Below are 18,398 nucleotides of genomic sequence, written 5' to 3'. Positions count from 1 at the left end.
CAGCAGCCAAAGCTGATACGATGGGTTGCGGTGATGGCCCGGCATCCTGACGAGGGCGCGACAGTAGTTCGATTCTCAGATAGTTATTTTGACTGGTTAGAGGGCCAGCTTTTTGTGATACAGGACTTTCCGTATGCCGGAATGGATTTCAGAGGTGATCCGGACATGGTTCTTCCACAGGGAGAACAATGGGACGACAGAGGTACTTTTTATTTTCACAAGTTTTCTAGTTATGTATTTTTTGTATTTTTTATATATATCGTCTCAAAACTAATAGTAAATCTTTCAAAATGCAGATGTTGGTCCACAGCGTCCAGCCAACCTCCGGCCTTATGATAGACTACATCCAGCTGCACCGGTACCGGCCCCACAGGATGCGACAGCAGAAGTACTAGCTGAGTTGGAGCATGATCTAGAGCGTCTCACGGCAGATATACCTGAGACTACTATGGACGACATTCCTATCAGGCTTCAGCGCTTCGTAGTCGCGGTCCCTGGACCGTTTAGGAGATTTTTGCGTAAGGTAGCCCGCGCAGTGGTGTCGTACAGAGAGCACCACCAGTGATTGACTAGTCACTTTTGTAGTCACATGTGACATTTTTGACTTTTTGTACTATCATTTTGCCGATCATAAGGTGTTTTAAACCTATGATCGAAGACGATGTATATATTTTTTGACACACTTCTATCTATATATATCACTATTACCGGCTTATCTTGTTTAACATATGTGATGAAATGTTTTTAAATTTACTTGCATGATTATCGTAAATGTCTGTCCAACATTCGAGAAGCAATTGCATCTGCTAATGTATTCAAAGACCTTGGAATATGTTGATATTCAATGTAATCAAATTCACGTTCCAAGAGACGCACTCTCAAAAACAACCTTAATAACACAGGATTTCTAATGGCATAAACTCTATTAAGCTGTAATACAACAAGTTCAGAATCTAACCTCACTATCAAACGTCGAATTCCAAATGAAATAGATTCGGATAATAATTCAACCACTGCACTGTATTCTGCAATGTTATTCGTTGTTTGACCGAGGCTTACCCCATGCATAGAAACTAACTCGTCAGAGGGCGAATAGATAACCCAAGCTGCGGAAGAGATATTCCGTGTACTACGACAAGCACCATCAGCAAATCCAATGTATGTTTGGAGAGGCGTCGACATCTACAATATCAAGAGTAAAACCAAGATAAGCCAGAATAATGACGAAAAACCACACTTGCTAAGCTAAGCACACTGACTAAACTAACACACTTGCTAGCTAGAAAGAAAATCTAACCTATCTAAAAATTTCTCCATCCATCATTTTAAGCATAATACCTCTTTAGGTAAAGTCCATTTCTGGGTTTGCCCAAAGAGTCCCCATCAAAATCAACTAACTCATAAGCCCCTTTTGCTAGCTTTCGCTTTACAATGTAGGGCCCATGCCACATGGGAACGAATTTTCCAGCACCTAGCTTATCGTTAGCTTGATCATATAATAGTACTAGGTCTCCTTCCGAAAAACTTCGAGGGGTTACATTTTTATCGTACTGAGCTTTCATTCGTTTCGCGTGAGTCTCGATAGCTAAAGTAGCGTCACGTCGAGTCTCATCTAATTTAGCCAAGTATAATAACCGTTTCTCCTCTTCGGAAGTAGCTGGAAGTAATTCGACAGCCATTTGAAGTGATGGGATTTCGCATTCAATAGGTAACACAGCTTCTAAGCCATAAACTAGCTGGAAAGGGGTGAAACCTGTTGAATTTTTCACTGAAGTTCGATATGCCCATAGCGCCGAAAATAACATGTTATGCCAATTCGTTCGATGGATACCAATGATCCGTCGAATCATGATGACTAGAACTTTGTTGATTGACTCAACCAAACCGTTGGCTTGCGGATAATAAGGAGTAGAGCTATCGTGGCGCAAACCAAGCTGGCTTGTAAGCTCAGTCATCATGACGTTTCGAAAATGGCTCCCATGGTCAGTAATGATTGCTTGTGGGACACCAAACCTAGTTATGATATGATTGAATACGAAAACTGCAGCTGTCTTGCCGCTTGCGTCGAATGTAGGCATCGCCTCGGCCCATTTTGTAAAATAATCAACCGCGAGGATGATATACGCATGCCCCCCGGCCGAGTGAGGGTTACAAGTAATAAAGTCAATGCCCCATTTGGCGAATGGACCAGCGGCAATTATAGGGTGGAGAGGAGCAGGTGGAGCGCGCATCTTTCGATCAAACACTTGACAGTTGTGGCATGTTCTGACAGCAAGGATACAATCTTTAAACATAGACGGCCAGAAATAGCCAGCGCGCAACACCTTCTGAGCTGTGGCATACCCAGACATATGACCGCCACATGCTCCAGAGTGACAATCATTCAAAACTCTCTCAGCCTCTTCGTGAGTTAAACAACGTCGAAAAACTAAGTCTGCCCCCCGGCGATAAAGTGTATCTCCAATAATTCTGTATTGCTGGGATCGAAACCGAATTTTTCGACGGTCTTCCTTGGAAGCTTCAGGCCGAAAGGTTTGGGTTTGGAGATAGATGATTATATCCCCATACCACGGATCTAAAGTGCTAATAAGAAACAAAGATTCGTCCACAATGGACTCCTCTGCCACAGTCTCTGTGTCAGCACTCGGGAAATCACACATCAATTCCGCAAAAACTAAAGATTTCTTAGACTTGGACTTCTCGAACTCCAAGTCGAACTCTTGCAGGATAACAATCCATTTAGAGTACTTGCCCCCTAGCAGTTGTTTTGTCAAAATATAAATCATAGGGTTGCAATCCGAAATAACTGTAGTCTTGCGGAGAAGAATGTAGTGACGAAAACGCTGGACAGCTTGAACGGCTGCCAGGGCCAATTTCTCCACATGCGAATATTTTAACTCAGTTGGATTTAAGGTTCTACTAAGATAATATATCACATGCTCTGCTTTGAATTCATCTTCTTGAACTAACACCATTCCAATGGTGGAATGCGAAGCTGCGAGGTATAAGAAGTAGTCCTGGTTGTAGTTGGGAGGATGCAATAACGGTGCATGGGTCAACGCGTGTTTCAGTGCATCAAAAGATTGTTGGGCAATCTCGTCCCAAAAGAATTGTGCGTTCTGTTTCAACAACCGTGTAAAACCTTTAGTGACCTCGGCGTAGTTTGGGATGAATCGGCGTAAAAAGTTCGCTTTCCCTTGCAAACTTTGGAGTTGGCGCAAACTCGAAGGAGGAGGCAATTTGATGATAGCCTCGACTTTCGAGGGATCGACGCGAATGCCGGCTTTTGAAACAACAAATCCCAGCAATCGACCTGTTTCTATACAGAAAACACACTTGTGGGGATTCAACCGAATTCGATAATGCCTACACCTCATAAAGATTGCTCGTAGGTGGACAAGGTGATCAGCTCGTTGTAAAGAATGAGCAGGCAAATCATCGAGATAGGGTTGCACAATGTGCTTGATGTCATGAAATGCATAAGACATCGCCCGTTGAAAAGTAGCGCCGGCGTTCTTAAGCCCAAAAGGTAATTTGCAATAAGCAAATGTCCCCCATGGACAAATGAATGCCGTTTTTGGTTGATCGGCAGGTAGAATATTGATTTGATTATAGCCTGAGAAACCATCCATGAAGGAAAACATCTCACTTCCGGCACAATCATCAATAATTTGATCGATATAAGGCGTAGGATAGTTGTCTTTTGGACAAGCTCGATTGATATCCCTATAGTCGATACAGATTCTTATTGTTCCTTGTTTTTTATTGACGGGAACAATATTCGATACCCAATCCGTTAACGGGATCGGATAAATGAAACCTGCTTTCAACAGCTTTTCGACTTCTGCTTTAATCGCAGCCGCTTTTCGAGGGTGAATCTGACGCAACCGTTGCCGAATGGGTTTAGCATCCGGGTAGGTTTTGATTTCATGAACAACAATGGCAGGATCAATTCCTGGCATTTCCTCGTAAGACCAGGCAAACACGTCGCGGAATTCTTGGAATAGGGCCTTGTAAGTTTGGATTTCTTCTTCAGTACATGCGGCACCTATATGAATGTTCTCCTCGATTCCGGGCTTCACTGAAATATCAATGGGAATAGTACGAGAAATATTCCCTAAATTCAGCTCTGAATCAGAATGTTTCGTTGGATCCTGAGCGTCTTTGACATATTCAGCGGTAAAGATAGATGAAAAATCATTTTCAAATGCATCATCCTTAGGTAAAAACGAAGATCTGTGATGGAGATCTTCCCATGGTAGATCATCTACACTTAGGATTTCGCGAAGTTGTTCGTCAGATGACACTTCTTCGGGAAACGTTATCCGTTCTAAGGGTGAGGTGAAAAGTGACTCTTCACTGACCACATTCATTTGGTCGGTTGAATGAAAGTCGGTAAAAGACATAAGAGCTTCATAAGCAATCTCATACGGACTCAACGGCATAACATCACCGAGTGAGTCTAGCTCAGAGTCAGAGGGAACATACCAAGGATCATCATAAATAATGTTTTCTGACGTGATCATATGAATTGTTGCGAACGAAGGGTCTGCATTGAGTGGAGGGAGAGGAAAAGTTCCCAGTAAACCGGAATCCTTAACTAAACCTACACCAATGTCCCTATAAGGGATTGTCGTTTTACCAACATGCTGGATAGTTTCTAAAGAGGTTGGGTCGGATGAAAAGTATGTCAGCTGATCAATAGTCACGATCTTACCGTTATGTGGAAACTTAATGACTCTGAAGACCGATGAAACGACCGCTGTCATAGCATATGACCAACTTCGACCCAAAAGAAGGTTGTAGTCTAGAGGGGCATCAACCACTTCCACATCCAGACTAACGGTTTTACCTTCGACCCCTATAGGCAATTCTTGTAGAATACCAAACGGACGGAACCCACGGCCATCAAAGGCCTTAAGGATGGTGGGGGATTGGTTCAACGAAGGAGAACCAAGCGATCTCCAACATTGAATCGACATAATACACGTAGAAGCTCCCTCATCAATCACAGTCCGATGAATAGGCCTGTTTTTGACTATCACTGGAATTTGGAAAGCCATTTGATGGGGGAGACGCGGTGTACTACTTTCTAGATCAAAGATCATTAGGTTCGGGTCCTGAACATCGACAGCTCCAATAGCCGACAAAAGCAATTTTCGTTGCGCTGGACATGATTGCAGCACTTCGAGTGCCGACATTGCTGAAGGTGAAACAGCTAAGTCTTCAACAATGTTGTAATTCTGGGCTGCTCTCGCATGTGGATTGAAAGCAGACCTTCGAAGTACACCCTTGGCGGGCGGCTTAATCACTAAGTCTGGGTTAGGTTTTTCGATCTGTAGTGGATCGGAACCAGGAGCTGAGGTTGATGGGTTAGAGTGAGAAGATTCTGCTTCTTTACCATCAACAGGAGCCTTACTACCATAATCTTGCGATCGAGTCGCAATCCTGACATGAGACATCATCAAAATGGGTTCTTCACTGGCATTCGAAGAAGAACCTATCATCTTATTCTCCTGCTCTGGAAATGGATTTTTTAACACAGCAGGAGTGGGAGAACCTTTGACTATTTTCACTACCTCGGCCCGATGAGGGCAGTCTCTCGTAAAATGATCTTCTTCACAAATAAGACAAGGATAGCGAGGTTTGCGCTTTTCGTCATTGGTTTCCGACTTTTCCGTTTTCTCCTTTGGAGCCTTGTCTGCTTTAGCCTTCTTCTTTCCTTTCTTCTTTCCACCGTTTTTGGATTTGGCCGTAGATGACTCTACAGCGTGAATGTCGGCGGTAAGTTCAGGAGGAGAAGACTCTCCTGTCGGAGAATCAGGCAAAGTGATAATTGGAGTATTGGAGGTCTTGGAAGACTTCTTCTTACTCTTCGTAGTCACGATACCGATCATACCATCAGCGGCATGAGATCCCGAAGGAGCAGCAGCGATTTGGTTTGACTTTGGAAGATCCGGAATTTTCTCGTGTAACGTACCCGACTGAGTGTAAACTAAGTCAAGGTATTGTGCCTGAGCAATGACTTGCTCCTCAGTAACTACTCCGGCCTTAGCTACATCTTCAGTAATTCTTGGTAATAATGATTTGACAAACCATTCAGCTAAGATTTGGTCCGGGATAAAAACTTTCACTAATCTCCTTCGACGTCTCCACTCATGGATGTGATCAGAAATGTACGTGGATGTCGATTGTTTTAGCGAAGTTAATAATCTGTACCATTATCGTATCTGACTGGTAACTGAAAATGAGTTAAGAACGAGGTAGCTAACTGGCTAAAGTTGTAAAAAGAGGCCCGTGGTAACTCAATGTACCACTTGGCTGCGAGACCAATGAGTGTACGCTGGAAAAGACGTAAGCGGATGGAATCATCTGAGATGGAATTTGATGCACACCAGAGGTGGTAAGTCATCACGTGATTAGACGGATCCTCTCCAGACTTACCTTCGAACTTGGGTATATCGCTGGGCAACTTATTTGGCATTGGCGGCCAGAACGGAAGATATTGAATTGGATCGTTCGTTAGGCGCGTCAAGTCGGGTAAATCTAAAGTCGCAATAAACGGTAACTGCCGGTTAGGATCTCTAAAACTCTGAGTCACAATACCAGCCCCAGGAGGAGGATATCCAGGATAACTAGGAACAGGAGTCGCATTGGGGATATTATATCCTCCTGGAAAACCAGGATTAACCGGACCGTACTGGGGTTGCTGAGGTGGTTGATAAGTGTACCCAGGATACGGTTGATACTGGTAAACCGGTTGTTGGGCAGCTTGCCCAGGTTGATACTGTCCCTGGTACGGAGGTTGAACAAATTGAGGTTGAGTAGTAACAACCGTACTTGTACCAGGTTGGCCTGCAGGCATCTGGACTGTGGTTTGAACCGTGGGTCCAGACAACGGTACAGATGTCTGAGGAGTGGTTACAGGGACAGTAGAAACCGGAGCTGCCGATACTCCAGAAGTAAGCATGGTAGATGAAGCGGTAGTTGCTGCAGCCGTGTGAGGTGGAGTACTAGGTGCAATTGGCGGCTGAGTAACTACAGAAGTTACAGGGGTCTGAACACTTGACTGGACAGGTTGCGGTTGCTGGGGTGGACCAGGAACTGCAGGTTGTCCTGCTTGAGGTACCGACTGTATACTTGGTTGCGACATCTGTTGACCCTGTGACGGATCCCATGTTAACATTCCAGGGTATTGACTCGTAACAGGTTGAGGATACTGAGATCCATAGCCGTATTGAGGATAGGGTTGATAACTGTAAGGTGCAGTCCCATATGATTGCCCTTGAGGTGGTTGATAACCTTGACCAGGGTATTGACCCGTAGGTTGATAACCTTGAGGTAAATACGAATACTGGGGTTGACCTTGACCTTGAGGTTGGTATCCTTGAGGTTGATACCCTTGGGGTTGATACCCTTGGGGTTGCCATCCTTGAGGTTGCCATCCTTGAGGTTGATACTGATACTGAGGTTGACTTTGGGGTACATATTGAGGCTGGGGTTGATACCCTTGGGGTTGATACCCTTGAGGTTGCCCCCCAGTCACGAATGAAGTACCTTGAGGTTGCCCCCCAGGCATTAACGAAGGTTGCCCCCCAGGCGGTAATTGGCCACCTTGAGGTTGGTTAATGGGAGTTGAACCTGACATCATATAAACTTCACCTATACTCAATGGTACATTACCACTGTTTCCAACTAATAACCCATGATCAATGGGTTGAGGAGATGCTCCCGCAAAGGTACCAGAAAGTGATTGATACCCAGTAGGAACAGAAGGACCGCCATGTAAAAATGATTCAGGACTTTGTGAAAACACAGATGACTGACCAGACATATTTACAGGAGAATGAATTCCTCTAGGTGGAACCGGAGTACGAGGTGTAGAAAAACCTACTGAGTTGTCTAAAAAATTGGTTAATGCAAGGTACCAAGATTCACTTCTAGGAGGACTGTAAAAGATGGATTCACGCTCCCTTAGATCAAGGGTAATTAGATCTTCAGAATCAGAAACGCCTATTTCTTCCTCTGGAACAAGTTCTTCTATAGCAATTAATCCAACAGGAAGATTTTCGGTGATAATTCTTTCTATTCTTGGTGAATCAGGAACACTAGGAGTTGGAGTAACAGGTTCGGAAATTTCAGGTTCTTCGCCTGTTTCACTGGCAGATGAAAAACTACCAGCAAGCTCGGAAACTGTAACAGCTTCGGGATTGTAACCTGTTTCTAATCTTTGGTAATCTGGATGGACTACCAAGGAAGATTCTCCTTCTTCAGGTGAACCTACTCTACTGCCACTAGGAGGAGTTACAAGGACCTTTAACCCTTCTAAATGACCCGGAATGTCTTCAGGAGATTCACCCCGCGATTTACGGAGTTTTCTTAACAAATCTATTCCAGTAACAATCTCAGGAGACTTGCCCCAAAGTCTACGGGACTGTCTCGGTAATTCCGCCACAATTAAAGATTTTAACTACAACACACGAAAACAAAGTAAAAAATTTCAAATCAAACCACCTAAAGTCTTCTAAAGAACCAATCAAATTTGAAGCACACGCCTAAATAATCTAGAGCGTCAAACCACACACAAACAGTAGTCTTCCGGACCAAAAGCGCTAGTTGGTGATTAGGCCCAACCTCGCAGGATTCAGTACAGAAATAGTGGGTGGAACAGTTACCCCGGCAACCTGCTTAATGAATAGACTGGACCAAGTTCCTCCACTTTAACCGTCTCGAAGTGAAGCGAACCCCCCAGAAAATCCAAGTGAGTATAACCGACGTCTGCTCCAGGTACAGTGGGACCTTCCCTCCACCGTCACCTTGGGTAGAATCCTAGATATTATGGCCACTAAGGTTACCAATCACAACAATTACACCTGGGGGAACAGTCTAAACTCCGACAGCACGCAAGGGCAGAGTAGCAAGCTCCAATCCCCTTACCGGCTCCTTGACAACAATCCAAGGTTTACCGATAAGTGACCCCTGGCTCCTCGACAATGGTTAATCCGAGGTTTACCGTTTGTAATACGTACTGCCTGGCGTCGTTCCCAACGAGGGAGGAATGATCCCCTCACTGGTTCGGACACGAGCTCGTGTTTCTCCTTTAAGAGGAGCTTTCCCAGAATGTAACTGAAACAATTGGATTTGTTCTACTCAAGATAGACTATCTGTTTGGTTTTGTAGTCTTGGAGAGTTAAGTACTCACCTACTCCAAGACCCTAGCCTAAGCTATGTTGGTGCTTCAGAGCCCTAGAAAAATAAAGATTACTAGATTGATTTTAATTTAAGCGTTACTTTTAAGGTTGTTTCTTAAGTCAAAAGGTGATGGAAGTGAAACTAGTGGTGTGTTGACTCGACTCGAAACCACTACAAAATGCACCTAGAATGATTTATCCACTACTTTACTTTTTCGATGAATTGCTTAACTAAAAAGTTGAGAGAATGCAATCTTTATAAAAGCAACTTCTTAATTGAAGACAATCAAAGAAACAATTCGTTTGTCTTTTCCAAGCATAAAAACATAACTTCTCTTTACATGCACGAAAAAACTCTTTTCTTCTTTTGAAAACAAAAAGCTACTTGAAACAAGACTTTTTAAGAAGATGTTTTTGTATTTTTCTTTTAATAAAGCAAGTAAATCTAATGTAACCAAAAATCAATCTTAACAACTCTTAAAATCTATGAAAATGCACTCATAAGCAAACTAAAGGCAAATTTACTCTAAGCAATCTTAACGAGGCCAAAACTAACAATGATTATTTCTAAGGTGTTTTACTTGATCACAATCAAATCAAGGACTAGCTTATTGCAGAATAAAAAACTAGCCAAAACAAAACTCTAATCTTTTTGTAAAATGGAAATCAATACTTTATAAACAAGTAATTCGAAATTTGACCCAAAACAACTCAAATGGCAAGTTGCTCACAAAAGGAGACTTTACGACAGGCCCGACTTCTAAGAAGGTTGACTAACCAGAGAGATCTAAGGCTGGACAACTTTCTACTATCAAAGTCACTACAAAGCCTTTCCAAAAATCAAACCCTAGGTCTAAACTTCGTTGAAAACCACTAAAACACTCAAAGCTCACAAAACAAGTTTAGGTGAAAATTCTTGACAGGGTACTAAAGGATCTGGGCAGAAAACACTAAGGAAAAACAAAATCTAAAAGCAATTTAAAGCAAAAATGGAATTTTCTTAAGTTTTACAGGAAGACGCAGGCAACCCGTTGTCACAGGTGCGGCCCCGCTCTGTGCAGACGGCAACAGCGCGTCCAAAGACGCACTGTGCAGTACTAAGAGGGTGCGTCCTTCTGGAAAAACGAAGAAAAACCAAATCTAACTAAATCTAAAGCTAAGCCACCCAAATACTAATTCTCACAGTCAAAAACCAGAAAATAAAAATGATTTTCTCAAAGCAAAGTTCATATAAAGGAAAAGACTCTCTCATTAATGGATTCCCCAGTGGAGTCGCCAATTTGTCACACGGAATCTGTCAAGGGTGCGGACACAACTGACCTTCCTAGAAGTCTAAGACATTCTAATGACAAACAAGACAAAATGGAGTGATCTTTCTCTAAATACACCTTTTACAACATGAAAACTACAAGTGTTTAGGCTTACCTTATTCCAAAACGCTGTTGTTGAAGTCCGTTCTTGACGATCCGGATGAGCTCCTCCTTCAAGTCAATTCCTGCAACCACAAACAATCAAACAATTACCAAGCACTTGCATTTCATATAATAAAACATATATTCAACATGCAGACCAAGGAACACATGAAATAACTCATTAACACAAGCTATTGAGAAAAATAAACCAGTTTGTATTAATAACGAAACAAAGAAACTCTTACAACCTGGCCTTGGTGTTGTGCAAGTTCCTCCCAGGGTCCATCAAGGGTTTTCCTCTACTTTGACAAAGCTCACCCTCTCCCAAGTAGAATCAAGTGAAGACAATCTCTCCTCACAAAAGCTCTAATGGAAGACCTAAATCCTGCAGCATTTACCCAAAGAAAATGTATAGCTCCAACCTCTTCTCCTTTGGCTCAATGCCTTTATTTATAGTGCTGTAAAGAGGTTATTCAGGTCCACTATCAATGGGATCATCCCCCTCTATGGGTGGGATAGCTCCCTTATTGATGGGATAAGTTCCCCCTTAATAGAGATACATGAACCAACTGGAGGCGCATCCATTTCATCAAACCGACCTCTAGAATGTTCTAGAAGTAACCACAAGTAACTTTTTCAAGATAAAACTCGCGCATTTTGCCTTTTACAGAGGGACGCACCTGTCCCTTAACATACAGAGCGTCCATGGACGCAGATTTTGTGAACATGGTCAGCGTCCCCGCAGGTAAGGCTAGAGAGAACCTGCGACCCCAGAGATAAACATAGTTTTTACAAGACTTTCTCTCTTCTTTGAGTTTGAGATGGATAACAGAGGCATGAGACTTGCCTAAGAGGGTAGCATGACTGTTGATTTGAGCCATACTAACTGTAAGTAGTCAAGGTGACATTTTTTAGTGTAACAGTACAGGCTTCTTTGCAACGCGTTGTTCAACTGATCAGACAAGGGTTCCCGCAAATACCCCATCGACCCACACCACCTCCATATACACCTCTGCAGCATATGCCTTCGCCCACACCACCACCACCTCCACCATTGTCCAATATGGAAAATTCAATAAAATTTCCAGTGTTCAATAGGTCGGGAACTAAGGACCTGAACCAATTTTGGTTCGTTGTGACGGCTGCATGGGAATCTCAGGGTATTACAGATGATCAGATGAGGAAAGAAACGTTGGTTACTTCTTTTCAGGAACGCGCACTAACATGGTACATCAAGTACTACACTAATAACCTAATATCTTCATTAGCAGATATTCAGACCGCGCTGAATAGGGAATTCAGTAGTCCCAAGTTTGAAGTGCAATCAATTGTGGGATTCAAGGAGATCATGTTGAAACCTGGAGAGACACCTTGGGACCTGTATAGAAGACTAAAATGCACAATCCACTAAGCCAACATGAATCTTACGGATGTACAACACTGTGAATGGTTTGTGGCTTCTCTCCTACCTCATCTAAGGGTTTCTTTTTCACAGCAAAAGATTGGAACGCAGACGGAATCCCTAGATATTACAATGAGATTGCATGAGACACCAATGTAAGATGCTAATTTAGGGGTTCAATATATTCACATGGAGTTGAAAACTAGTGCCTACAATTTCAGAGTCTGAAGAAAGATAAAACAATTCGGCCGGAGGTGCACGAAGAAGTTTGGTGCCTAAAGTGCAAAATTCAGGGGCATGAAAAAGATCACTGTCCAGTCTTCATGAATTATGTTGTAGTAGGGGGACCAATGCCTCTAAGGCTAGATTCTCAAGTAGGCCAAGTATAGGGCCCATGCTATGGTGTGCTATCTGTCAGGTAGTTGGAAAACATGTGACAGAAAATTGCCATTTGCTGCAGAAATTTGTATAGACATTGCAATAGCTCTTCTGCAACTCGGTGGGTCATGATGAGCGTAATTGTCGTAGCTATGAGATAATGATGGATGGAATTCCTACATATAGGGTGTAATTAGTAACCCAACCTCCTGACCAATGCGTTGGGGGAGCATGAGGTGAATATCAGGGATGCAGATGAGGTCGAGGTGGAGGAAGACCTGGTAGAGGTCGGGGACAGGTTATTTGTTACAACTGTGGAGGACTAGGACACTATGCACGAGAGTGCACAAACCTAACACATATGTCATGCTAATATTGTACTCAATTTGACCATGTGACAGAGGATTGTCCTGTATTATTAACTAAGATATGCGAAAAGGGGGCACAACCGACTCAGAACCTGCAGATGATGAGGGTTGAGCCTCGCGAAGAGAATACCAAGATAATTATTGTGCTACAGAGTGGAATGACAACTGGCGAAGATAAGGGGAAGCAACTTGAAGAAAGTGAATGGGTCCAAAAAGCTCCAAAAAAGGAGATTAGGTTTGATCTAGAGCACACAAGGGAAACGTTTATGGAAGCAAAGAAAAAATTTGTTGAGGCCTCAACCTCAACAAGTCAGGATAAGCAAGCTGAGGAGATGGACCCTTCTATGCTTAATACTTTCTTGGAGACCTGTATGAAGCTGTTGCACAATAGAAAGGCTATGAAAGGACTGCAGGAGATGATAAACAAGTGTGCTGAAAAAGAAAATGCTCCCGACAGACCACGCGTAGTCAAGAATATTGGTAAGCATAAGGAAAGAACAGGGCATGAGATGACGCTCACTGCGTAGATAGGAGAATATGAGATGGATCAAGTTATTCTAGATCTAGGGTTAGACACAAATGTTTTCCCTAAATAGACATGGGAGAGCATGGGGAGACCTGCACTCCAGTGGTCTCTGATTTAGTTAAGAATGGAGAATCAGCAGAAAATAACCCCCATGGGAAGATTGCAGGGAGTGACAGTTGATATTGAGGGCACGAGCGCATTGGTTGATTTTGAAGTGATATAGATTGTAAATGACAACAAACCCTACCGTATGCTCCTTAGGATCGATTGGGCTACTGAAATGAATGGGGTAATCAACTTGAAGAAGAGGAAGATGATATTTGAGAAGAAAGCCCTCTGCGTAGTAGTGGTCGTGGACCCTACAAAAGGACTGCGTTATATTGAACCAGTTCGCGATTATGAAAGCGATGATGATTTGGACTAGATTTATAAGTTAATGGTGCGAGATCAGGATTGGGTGAATCTGATGGTAGATCAACGCATTTCCTGAGACCACAAAAGTTCGTGTACATCAGATTCCGATGAGGAGTTGGAGCACTGGCAGAACTGACTGCATGAGGTATCTAAGTTGTGCTGTAATATGATGACCGAGTCACTGTGTTGTGTGTCATTAGAGATAAGAAGTATACCTTATTATGATGGTTTAACTGATGTCGATACATTTTTGGATGCATTTGAAAGAGAATTTCTAGAGAAGCAACGCTTCCAGGCCTTGGATTGGGTGTTGTTGACTATTCTTGTGAGATGGTGGGGTATGCACAAAGACATTTTTGATGATTGGCGTGGGTATAGAAAGATGATGAGATTGTCGTTTTGTCACACACAAGTTCAACTAACAAAGAAATATGATGGAAGGGATGATCCGTGCGATCACCTAGCCAAACAGACTAAGTTTGATAGAGTGACACCTCAACCTAAATGGGTGTATCTATTTTGTCATACTTTTGATGTAATACAGATGAACTAGTACTTGGAAACAAAACTTCGCCATGGCACTAAAGAATGGGACATTTTTCAAGAGGGCTTCTTGTTGATTTTTAGATTTGAGGATGGATTTGAATGTATTAATCAGGCAGTGCAGGAAGTCAAGGTAGTGATCCTCAGAATACTGCAGGATCCCTTGGAATTAATTCAACCGGATTGGACCACCCAGCTGCGCCACGCGCTAGAGTGCTACAATGTGACTGCTGAAGAAGAGGACGAGGATGTGAGGAACATTAATATCCGAGAGAGTGAAAGTCCTCATGAAGTTGAAGGACCGCAAATTCAAAACATAGATATCATCGTGCCATTGAAAAGAAGACAAGTGCACATTGGGACAGGGGTGGAGCCAAAATTTGAAAATATTGGGGACTACTAGGATGATGCAATAGTAGATAAGGTCATTGAATTGTTCCATGAATATCAAGAATTGTTCCCTATGAAGTTTTCAGATATGAAAGGGATAATAGGGGACTCGGGAGTTATGAAAATTACGTAGAAACCAGACACGAAGCCAATCAAATAGAGGCCTTACTACCTCAATCAAAAGTATAAATAAAGGATCCACCTAGAGTTCGATAAAATTCTTGCGATGGGTATTATTGAACCGGTCGAAGAATCTGACTGGGTTGAGCCCAATAATAGTTCAGGAAAAGAAGCAGAAGGATGAAATAAGGGTATGCGTAGATCTCAGGAAGTTGAATGACGCTTCTGTACATGATCCCTTTCTGACTCCATTCACCGATGAAGTGTTGGATAATGTAGGAGGACAAGAAGCATATTTGTTCACAGATGGGTTCTCGGGGTACCATCAGATTAAGATCGTGCCGATAGATAGAAGTAAAATGACCTTCATGATGGAATGGGGATGCTTTCAGTGTACTATAATGTATTTTCGACTAAAGAACGTGCCGACAATATTTTCATGCGTAGTCATCGCGATGTTTAAGGACTTCGTTCACATGTTTCTGGATGTATACTTTAATGATTCGACAATGTTTGGGTTGGTGAAATGCCACGTAGCAAGCCTACGATTGATCTTGCATACAGGTCAAAGGTATCAAATCACGCTCAATTTGAAGAAATGTTTTTTTTTGTTCCTTTCAAAATCTTACTGGGCCATGTGGTGTGCAGAAAATGATTAATGTCTGACCCAGCTAAGATAGTATTTATAATCAATTGAGAGGCACCAAGAAGTATGAAACAGTTGCGTGCAACTTTGGGGCATACAGGATACTATAGAAAGTTCATTAAGCGTTATGCCCATATTAATGCGCCAATGGAGAAGATGCTAAAGAAGGATGGTATATTCTATTGGAATGAAGAGTTTCAACAAAGCTTAGATGTGTTAAAGGAAAATATGGTAACCACATGGATCTTAGTCTTCCTGGATTGGAAGAAGGAATTTCATGTGCTTGTGGACGCATCATGTATTGTGATCAGGGAAGTATTGACAAAGGTCGGTGAGGGAGAGTTGGATCACCCTGTAGTGTTTGCGAGTAGGAAGTTGTCTAAATCTAAGAAGAACTATTCAACAACAGAGCGCGAAGGTTTGGCTATGGTATACGCACTCCAGAAGATTAGACACTACTTTAGGCGGACACTATAAGATGTATACAGACCATTCTGCATTGAAGTACTTGGTTAACAACCCTCTGTTGGGGGGAATATAAGTAGATGGCTACTATTGTTTTAGAAATATGATTTTGAAGTTATTGTGAAGCCAGGATTATTGAATTCCATACCAGATCATCTGTTGCACATTGAAACAAGAGAGGAGCCTATTAATTTGGAAGAAAAACTGCCTGATGCGCAGCTTTTTGTAGTCCGTGTCATGGACATCACTTTGCAGACATCATACACTTCTTGACAATAGGAATGGCTCCAGAAGGGTATACTAGTCAACAAAAGGAGTTGGTGGTGCACGCGGAAGACTTTTCTATCATTGCAGGGCACTTATATAAAATGGTCTCGGATGAAACACTACAACGTTATGTGCCTGAGTTTGAACGAAGTAGCATCCTCGTTGAAGCTCATGGAGGAGTTGCGGGAGGATATTATACAAGAAAAGAAACATCGCAGAAGATTTTACACGCTGGGTTGTGGTGGTTGATGCCTCATAAGGATTCCAAGGCTTATTGTAAGGCATGTGATGCATATTAGAGAACAGGTAGGCCATCACGGAGGGATGAGTTGCCTCTGAATCCACAGTTGTCATTATAGCCATTTGAGAAGTAGATGATTGATTTTGTAGGACCAATTCAGCCTCCAGGAAAGAAGACAAGTGTGCGGTACATCATCACCGCCACTAAGTATTTGACTAGATGGGCAGAGGCGCAGTGTGTGAAGGACTATATGGGGGAAACAAAAGCAAAGTTCATATTTGAGTATGTACTGACTAGGTTTGGTTGCCCAAAGATTTTTATGAGTGATCACGATACTCATTTCCTTAATGAGATGATCAGTGCGTTGACGAAGGAATTCCAAGTTTATCACCAAAAGAGTACATTGTATCACCCACAAGCTAATGGGATGATTGAATAATTTAATAAGATATTGGAGAACATGCCGACAAAGGTTTGGAATGCACAAAGAAACAACTGGGATGTTCACGTACCCACGGTGCTATGGGCTTATAGAACGACATGCAAAAAGTTGACTAGACAAATGGCTTTTAGGCTGGTTTATGGAGTAGAAGTTGTGATGCTGATGGAGTACATTGTATCTAGTTTGCAGATAGCACCATTCACATGAATGGCATATCACAGAGCCCTAGAAGAGAGCCTCGCACAACTAACAGAGTTGGAAGAGGATAGATTTTTGGCTGGATTCCATCAACAAGTTCAAAAGAATGCAAAAAGGCATGGCACGATCTGCACAACAAATTGTGCACCTTCAAGGTAAATGATTTAGTGTTATTATATGACAACAATTTTGATAAATTTCCAGCAAAATTTTGGATGCATTGGCTAGGGCCCTATGTCATCAAGGAGATTACAGATGGTGGAGTAGTTCAGATGGTGAGGTTGAATGGAGATCCATTTCCAGGGAAGATAAATGGTAGCCGATTGAAACCATACACCGGGGATCTGGCCAGATGACTATATGGTGGAAGCACAGTCTTAGCGCTCCAGGCAGCTAAAAGGAGGTGTGGGACTATAAAATACATTTCTCGGGTTGTAGAGCTACACAACGGGGGGACTACGTGGAAAGGAGGAATGTCACAGTATAAGCAGAAGCATGAGGGGAGTTGCGCTATAGGAGGAGAAACCATGTAGGGCAGCTAGAAAGTGACCGTTATGGTCATTGTTCATGATTTGACAGTGAGAAAACGGATAAGAGGTGCGAGGAGTGGCATTTAAGGACGAATTTAAATGCGAGATATTTGAAAATCTGAAGCCAATCTAGCATTTATGAATGTATTTTGGGGGAATGGTCACATTCGAATTCAAATTTGCCTATAAATTATAGATGGATGCGCAACAAAAAACACTTTGCATTTCTAGAAATGAGGTGTGTAGCGATCAGTTGCGAATGAACCCTGAGAGTTTTGAGGCTTTGGTGGCCAATTCAGTGGATGACAAGTTTCCTAAGGAAACCTAGGAGCTCCTTACTAGCCTCATGTTAGTGCCCGTTGAAACCGCAAGTGCTAGATGATCAACGACCTCTAAGGGAGCTACCGCTGAGGTCGTAAGTGTAGAAGTGTCCGCAAAAGTGCCAAAGTCAACATGGTCACCTAGGCCAAGGCCTACACCAACAAAATAGGGGCCTAAGGGAAAGAGAGACAAGCAGAAAGAAACACAGTCGGTCCGAGAGTCGCCAAGGAAGCACCAAAAGAAAGAGAAGGCTATCGCACAGTAGAAAGGTAAGGTGGTAGACCTAGAATCCAATGAGGGCGTGTAAGACACTAGTATGGGTGCAGAGGATATCGATACTGAGGGGGTAGACCCTATTTCCAAGTTACCAGAATACATCTCCCTATGCCAAGGCAAGGTGAAGGCCCCAAAGGACCCAGATGAGGGAAAATTTGTACTTAACACATCATTGTTTCCATACCAAATCACCTTTGAATGTCCGCGCTTGGCGTGCATGCCACATCTCAATTTAGCAGATTAGGACTTGGAGGATACTTATCGGTTC

Source organism: Pinus tabuliformis, chromosome 9 (assembly GCF_031772625.1).
Source record: "Pinus tabuliformis cultivar Carrire ecotype Pingquan chromosome 9, CPIR1, whole genome shotgun sequence".
NCBI lineage: Eukaryota > Viridiplantae > Streptophyta > Pinopsida > Pinales > Pinaceae > Pinus > Pinus tabuliformis.
This window is presented reverse-complemented; position numbering follows the sequence as displayed.